Source organism: Oncorhynchus gorbuscha, linkage group LG19 (genome assembly GCF_021184085.1).
Source record: "Oncorhynchus gorbuscha isolate QuinsamMale2020 ecotype Even-year linkage group LG19, OgorEven_v1.0, whole genome shotgun sequence".
Lineage (NCBI taxonomy): Eukaryota > Metazoa > Chordata > Actinopteri > Salmoniformes > Salmonidae > Oncorhynchus > Oncorhynchus gorbuscha.
Genome location: NC_060191.1, coordinates 67,834,554 through 67,841,024, shown reverse-complemented (window position 1 = coordinate 67,841,024; position 6,471 = coordinate 67,834,554). Strand labels below are relative to the sequence as shown.

The following is a 6,471-nucleotide window of genomic DNA, read 5'->3' as shown; positions in this document are numbered from 1 at the left end:
CCCTGGGGACAGTGGGTTAACTGCCCGTTAACTGCCCTGGGGACAGTGGGTTAACTGCCCGGGGGACAGCGGGTTAACTGCCCTGGGGACAGTGGGTTAACTGCCATGCTCAGGGGCAGAATGACATATTTCTTCTTACCTTACCAGCTCATGGATTCGTTGGTGTGCTTGTGTAAGTGTGTGTTGGTGTGTGTTAGTGTGTAGTCAATACTGTATGATGGCGTGGAACATGAATTTGAGCAGGCAACAGCTCTCCTTTAACCAAATTTATTTAAAAAAAAAAAATCTTTGTGTTCTTTTTCCAGAAGGGTCTACCTGCCCTCTATCCATATAGCATTTAGAGACACACAGACCAACACTGGTCTACACCTACAATAAAAACAAAATACTTCCTCAACTTCAGTCTTGCTTCAGTTGTCAGAATTAGAATCCACTTTAATGTTGACGTATCATTTTGGTTTTTCTCCCCTTCAGTTTGATCTGTAGCCCTACAACTTATGGGTTCTTCAATGACACAATGGAAATGAGAGAATAAGATGATTCAACTACAACCACAGCAAATAACATGACATTATTAAAATAGTCCTCATCGTAATAATTACATAGAATCAAGTAATACTTCATAAACTGTTATTTACAACATTTATATATAGCCTATGCCATTACATCACAGGTAAGAATCCTGCTCTTCCGTGAAGACGGGGATTGGCACATGAAGGAGCTCTGACTCGCCGACACGAAAACGCTAACGTATAAAACAAACTTATGAGCGACAACTGTCAAAAGTAATCATTAAAGGTCAGACTGAATCTACATCAGAGTTTCTGCATCATCATCAACACACACACGAAGAAGGCAGATCTGGAATGGAGGAGGAAAACAACAATAACAACAGCAGGGGAACAGAGGAAGTTAATCTGTGTTCATCAGGGGTCAGAGTTCACAGGTATGCAGCACTAGAGCAAGGCTTCAGATCGCCAGCCTACCTGAATGTCATTTGAAGAGTTAAAATCTGTACAACAACATGATGTCAAAGTCAGGGAAGTCAGACAAACAGACATCCTGAGGGCAAATCATCTACGGAATATATTAACCTGTATGCAGTCCCACTCATACCCCACTCACCACCTAACACATATATTAACCTGTATGCAGTCCCACTCATACCCCACTCACCACCTAACACATATATTAACCTGTATGCAGTCCCACTCATACCCCACTCACCACCTAACACATATATTAACCTGTATGCAGTCCCACTCATACCCCACTCACCACCTAACACATATATTAACCTGTATGCAGTCCCACTCATACCCCACTCACCTAACACATATATTAACCTGTATGCAGTCCCACTCATACCCCACTCACCACCTAACACATATATTAACCTGTATGCAGTCCCACTCATACCCCACTCACCTAACACATATATTAACCTGTATGCAGTCCCACTCATACCCCACTCACCACCTAACACATATATTAACCTGTATGCAGTCCCACTCATACCCCACTCACCACCTAACACATATATTAACCTGTATGCAGTCCCACTCATACCCCACTCACCTAACACATATATTAACCTGTATGCAGTCCCACTCATACCCCACTCACCTAACACATATATTAACCTGTATGCCCCAGGCGCCAAACCAAACCAGTTCATTCATCTAACGAATAAATTCATATACATGCCCTCTTAAGAAATATATTCACATGTATGGCCTTAATTCTTCCACATATACAGTATGTAAGCCCTGACAAACACAAATGACGTGCTGAGGGGGAGTTGTTGCTCCGGCTTCACTGAGCAGCAGTTACACACATCAGTATTACATTTGGGTGACTGATTGATTGGAGTTGTGTTAAACTTGTGAGACAGTGAACTTATCCTCTCTCTCTCTCTCTCTCTCTCTCTCTCTCTCTCTCTCTCTCTCTCTCTCTCCTCTCTCTCTCTTTATCCTCTCTCTCTCTCTCTCTCTCTCTCTCGCTCTTTATCCTCTCTCTCTCTCTCTCTCTCTCTCTCTTTATCCTCTCTCTCTCTCTCTCTCTCTCTCTCTCTCTCTCTCTCTCTCTCTCTCTCTCTCTCTCTCTCTCTCTCTGTCTCTGTCTCTGTCTCTGTCTCTCTGTCTCTCTGTCTCTCTCTCTGTCTCTCACCCACAAACACTGTCCAGATATAAGTCTGTTCCTCAACACTGGAGATACTGTATGGTCTGTGTCTATCTATGGTCCAACATTAGAAGCTCAGAGAAAGGCAGCATAGATGCACGATAAGGCAGATCCGTACAACACACACTCGCAATACACGCATGCGCGCACATACACACAAACACACGCGCAATGACACTGGATCATTTAAAGGGCTTCACTTGCACTCTATAACGTGTTTCATTGGGATTTTATAGAAAAGAGCGAGAGAGAGAAACAAAAAATAGGAATCTGGAGAATCGACTCCGTTAGTGGCTCTTGTTGTAAAGGTTTTACTGGCGGTGGTTGTTGGTGGTGGTGGTTGTTGGTGGTGGTGGGTTTTGGCTGGTGGTGGCTGTTGGTGGTGGTGGCTGGTGGTGGTGGTGGTTGTTGTTTGTGGGTTTTGGATGGTGGTGGCTGTTGGTGGTGGTGGTTGCTGGTGGTGGTGGTGGTTGTTGGTTGTGGGTGGTGGTGGTGGTTGGTTGGTTGTTGGTGTTGGTTGTTGGTTGTGGTGGTTGTGGGTGGTGGTGGTTGTAGGTTGTGGGTGGTGGTGGTTGTTTGTTGTGGGTGGTGGTGGTGGTTGTTGGTTGTGGGTGGTGGTGGTGGTTGTTGTTGGTGGTAGTGGTTGTTGGTTGTGGGTGGTGGTTGTTGGTTGTGGGTGGTGGTGGTTGTTGGTTATGGTGGTGGTGGTTGTTGGTTGTGGGTGGTGGTTGGTTGTTGTTGGTGGTTGGTTGTTGTTGTTGGTGTTGGTGGTTGTTGGTGTTGGTGGTTGGTTGTTGTTGGTGGTTGGTTGTTGTTGTTGGTGTTGGTGGTTGGTTGTTGGTGTTGGTTGTTGGTTGTGGTGGTTGTTGGTTGTGGGTGGTGGTGGTTGTTGGTTGTGGGTGGTGGTGGTTGTTGGTTGTGGGTGGTGGTGGTTGTTGGTTGTGGGTGGTGGTGGTTGTTGGTTGTGGTGGTGGTGGTTGTTGGTTGTGGGTGGTGGTTGTTGGTTGTGAGTGGTGGTTTGTTGGTTGGTGGTTGGTTGGTGGTTGTTGTTGGTTGTTGGTGGTTGGTTGTTGGTGGTTGGTTGTTGTTGGTGGTTGGTTGGTTATTGGTGGTTGGTTGTTGGTGGTTGGTTGTTGTTGGTGGTTGGTTGGTGGTGGTGGTTGTTGGTGGTGGATGATTGTTGTTGGTGGTTGGTTGGTGGTGGTGGTTGTTGGTGGTGGATGATTGTTGTTGGTGGTTGGTTGTTGTTGGTTGTTGTTGGTTGTTGGTGGTGGTTGTTGGTGGTGGTTGTTGGTGGTGGTTGGTTGTTGGTGGTGGTTGTTGGTGGTGGTTGGTTGTTGTTGTTGGTGGTGGTTGGTTGTTGTTTGTGGTGGTGGTGGTTGATGGTTGTTGTTGGTGGTTGGTTGTTGTTGGTGGTTGGTTGTTGGTGGTTGGTTGTTGGTGGTTGGTGGTTGTTGGTTGTTGGTGGTGGTGGTTGGTTGTTGTTGTTGGTGGTTGGTGGTTGTTGTTGGTGGTTGATGGTGGTTGTTGGTGGTGGCTGTTGCTGGTGGTTGGTGGTGATTGTTTGTGGTTGGTGGTTGCTGGTGGTGGTTGGTGGTGGTGGTTGGTTGTTGGTAGTGGTGGTTGGTTGTTGTTGGTTGTTGGTGGTGGTGGTTGGTGGTGGTTGGTTATGGTGGTGGTTGGTTGTTGGTGGTTGGTGGTGGTTGGTTGTTGGTGGTGGTTGGTTGTTGGTGGTTGGTGGTGGTTGGTTGTTGGTGGTGGTTGTTGGTTGTTGTGGTTGTTGGTGGTCGTGATTGTTGTTGTTGGTGGTGGTGGTGGTGGTGGTTGGTGGTGGTAGGTTGTTGTTGGTGGTTGGTTGTTGGTGGTGGTTGGTTGGTTGTTGTTGGTGGTGGTTGGTTGTTGGTGGTCGTGATTGTTGTTGGTGGTTGTTTGTTGTTGGTTGTTGGTGGTGGTGTTGGTGATGGTGGTGGTGGTTGGTTGTTGGTGGTGGTGATTGTTGTGGTTGTCGGTGGTAGTTATTGTTGTTGGTGGTTGGTTGTTGGTGGTTGGTTGTTGGTGGTTGGTGGTTGGTTGTTGGTGGTTGGTTGTTGGTGGTTGGTTGGTTGTTGGTGGTTGGTTGTTGGTGGTTGGTTGTTGGTTGTTGGTGGTCGTGATTGTTGTTGGTGGTGGTGGTTGGTTGTTGTTGGTGGTTGGTTGTTGGTGGTTGGTTGGTTGTTGTTGGTGGTGGTGGTTGGTTGTTGGTGGTTGGTTGTTGGTGGTGGTTGTTGGTGGTGGTTGGTTGTTGTTGGTGGTGGTGGTTGGTTGTTGTTGGTGGTGGTGGTTGGTTGTTGTTGGTGGTGGTGGTTGGTTGTTGTTGGTGGTTGGTTGTTGGTGGTGGTTGGTTGTTGGTGGTGGTTGGTTGTTGGTGGTGGTTGGTTGTTGGTGGTGGTTGTTGGTGGTGGTGGTTGGTTGTTGTTGTTGGTGGTGGTTGGTTGTTGTTGGTGGTTGGTTGTTGGTGGTGGTTGGTTGTTGTTGGTGGTGATGGTTGATGGTTGTTGTTGGCGGTGGCGGTTGATGGTTGTTGTTGGTGATGGTGTTTGGTTGTTGATGGTTGTTGCTGGTGGTGGTTGGTTGTTGGTGGTGGTTGGTTGTTGGTGGTGGTGGTTGGTTGTTGGTGGTGATGGTGGTTGGTTGTTGTTGGTGGTTGGTTGTTGGTGGTGGTTGGTTGTTGGTGGTTGGTTGTTGGTGGTGGTTGGTCGTTGGTGGTTGGTTGTTGGTGGTGGTGGTTGGTTGTTGGTGGTGGTGGTGGTTGGTTGTTGTTGGTGGTGGTGGTGGTTGATGGTGGTGGCTGTTGCTGGTGGTTGGTGGTGGTGGTTGTTTGTGGTTGGTGGTTGGTGGTGGTGATTGTTGTTGGTGGTTGTTGGTTGTTGGTGGTTGGTTGTTGGTGGTGGTGGTGGTGGTTGGTTGTTGGTGGTGGTGATTGTTGTGGTTGTTGGTGGTGGTGATTGTTGTGGTTGTTGGTGGTGGTGATTGTTGTGGTTGTTGGTGGTCGTGATTGTTGTTGGTGGTTGTTTGTTGTTGGTTGTTGGTGGTCGTGATTGTTGGTGGTGGTGGTGGTTGGTTGTTGTTGGTGGTTGGTTGGTTGGTTGTTGGTGGTGGTGGTTGTTGGTGGTTGGTTGTTGGTGTTGGTGGTTGGTTGTTGGTGGTGGTGGTTGGTTGTTGGTGGTTGGTGGTGGTTGATGGTTGTTGTTGGTGGTGGTGGTTGGTTGTTGGTGGTGGTGGTGGTTGATGGTTGTTGTTGGTGGTGGTGGTTGGTTGTTGTTGGTGGTTGGTTGTTGTTGGTGGTTGGTTGTTGTTGGTGGTTGGTTGTTGTTGGTGGTTGGTTGTTGTTGGTGGTTGGTTGTTGGTGGTGGTTGGTTGTTGGTGGTGGTTGGTTGTTGGTAGTGGTGGTTGGTTGTTGGTGGTGGTTGGTGGTGGTTGGTTGTTGGTGGTGGTGGTGGTTGTTGTTGTTGGTGGGTTGTGGTTGTGGTGGTGGTGGTTGTTGTTGTTGGTGGTTGGTTGTTGGTGGTGGTTGGTTGTTGGTGGTTGGTTTTTGGTGGTGGTGGTTGGTTGTTGTGGTTGGTGGTTGGTTGTTGTTGTTGTTGGTGGTTGGTTGTTGGTGGTGGTTGGTTGTTGGTGGTTGGTTGGTGGTGGTTGGTGGTTGGTTGTTGGTAGTGGTGGTTGGTTGTTGGTGGTGGTTGGTGGTGGTTGGTTGTTGGTGGTGGTGGTGGTTGTTGTTGTTGGTGGGTTGTGGTTGTTGTTGGTGGGTTGTGGTTGTTGGTGGTGGTGGTGTTTGTTGGTGGTGGTGTTGGTTGTTGGTGGTGGTGGTGGTTGTTGGTGTTGGTGGCTGGTGGTTGTGGTGGTGGTGGTTGTTGTTGTTGTTGGTGGTGGTGGTGGTGGTTGTTGGTGGGTTGTGGTTGTTGTTGGTGGGTTGTGGTTGTTGGTGGTGGTGGTGTTTGTTGGTGGTGGTGTTGGTTGTTGGTGGTGGTGGTGGTTGTTGGTGTTGGTGGCTGGTGGTTGTGGTGGTGGTGGTTGTTGTTGTTGGTGGTGGTGGTGGTGGTGGTGGTGGTGGTTGTTGGTGGTGGTGGTGGTGGTGGTGTTTGTTGTTGTTGGTGGTTGTTGGTGGTGGTGGTGGTGGTGGTGTTTGTTGTTGTTGTTGGTGGTGGTGGTGGTGGTGGTTGTTGGTGGTGGTGTTGGTGGTGGTGGTGGTGGTGGTGTTTGTTGTTGTTGGTGGTGGTGGTGGTGTTTGTTGGTGGTGGTGTTTGTTGTTGG

The 6,471-nt window shown here is 48.6% G+C and overlaps 1 long non-coding RNA gene across 1 annotated transcript; it reads right to left on the bottom strand.

The window, feature by feature from the left end:
• Positions 1 to 251: 251 nt before the first annotated feature.
• Positions 252 to 1,993, bottom strand: LOC124006122. Its single transcript, XR_006833735.1, has 2 exons — positions 1,146 to 1,993; positions 252 to 1,094 (listed from the first exon to the last, which is right to left on the bottom strand). It is a non-coding gene; the product is annotated as an uncharacterized LOC124006122 (long non-coding RNA).
• Between the last annotated feature and the right edge of the window lie 4,478 nt (positions 1,994 to 6,471).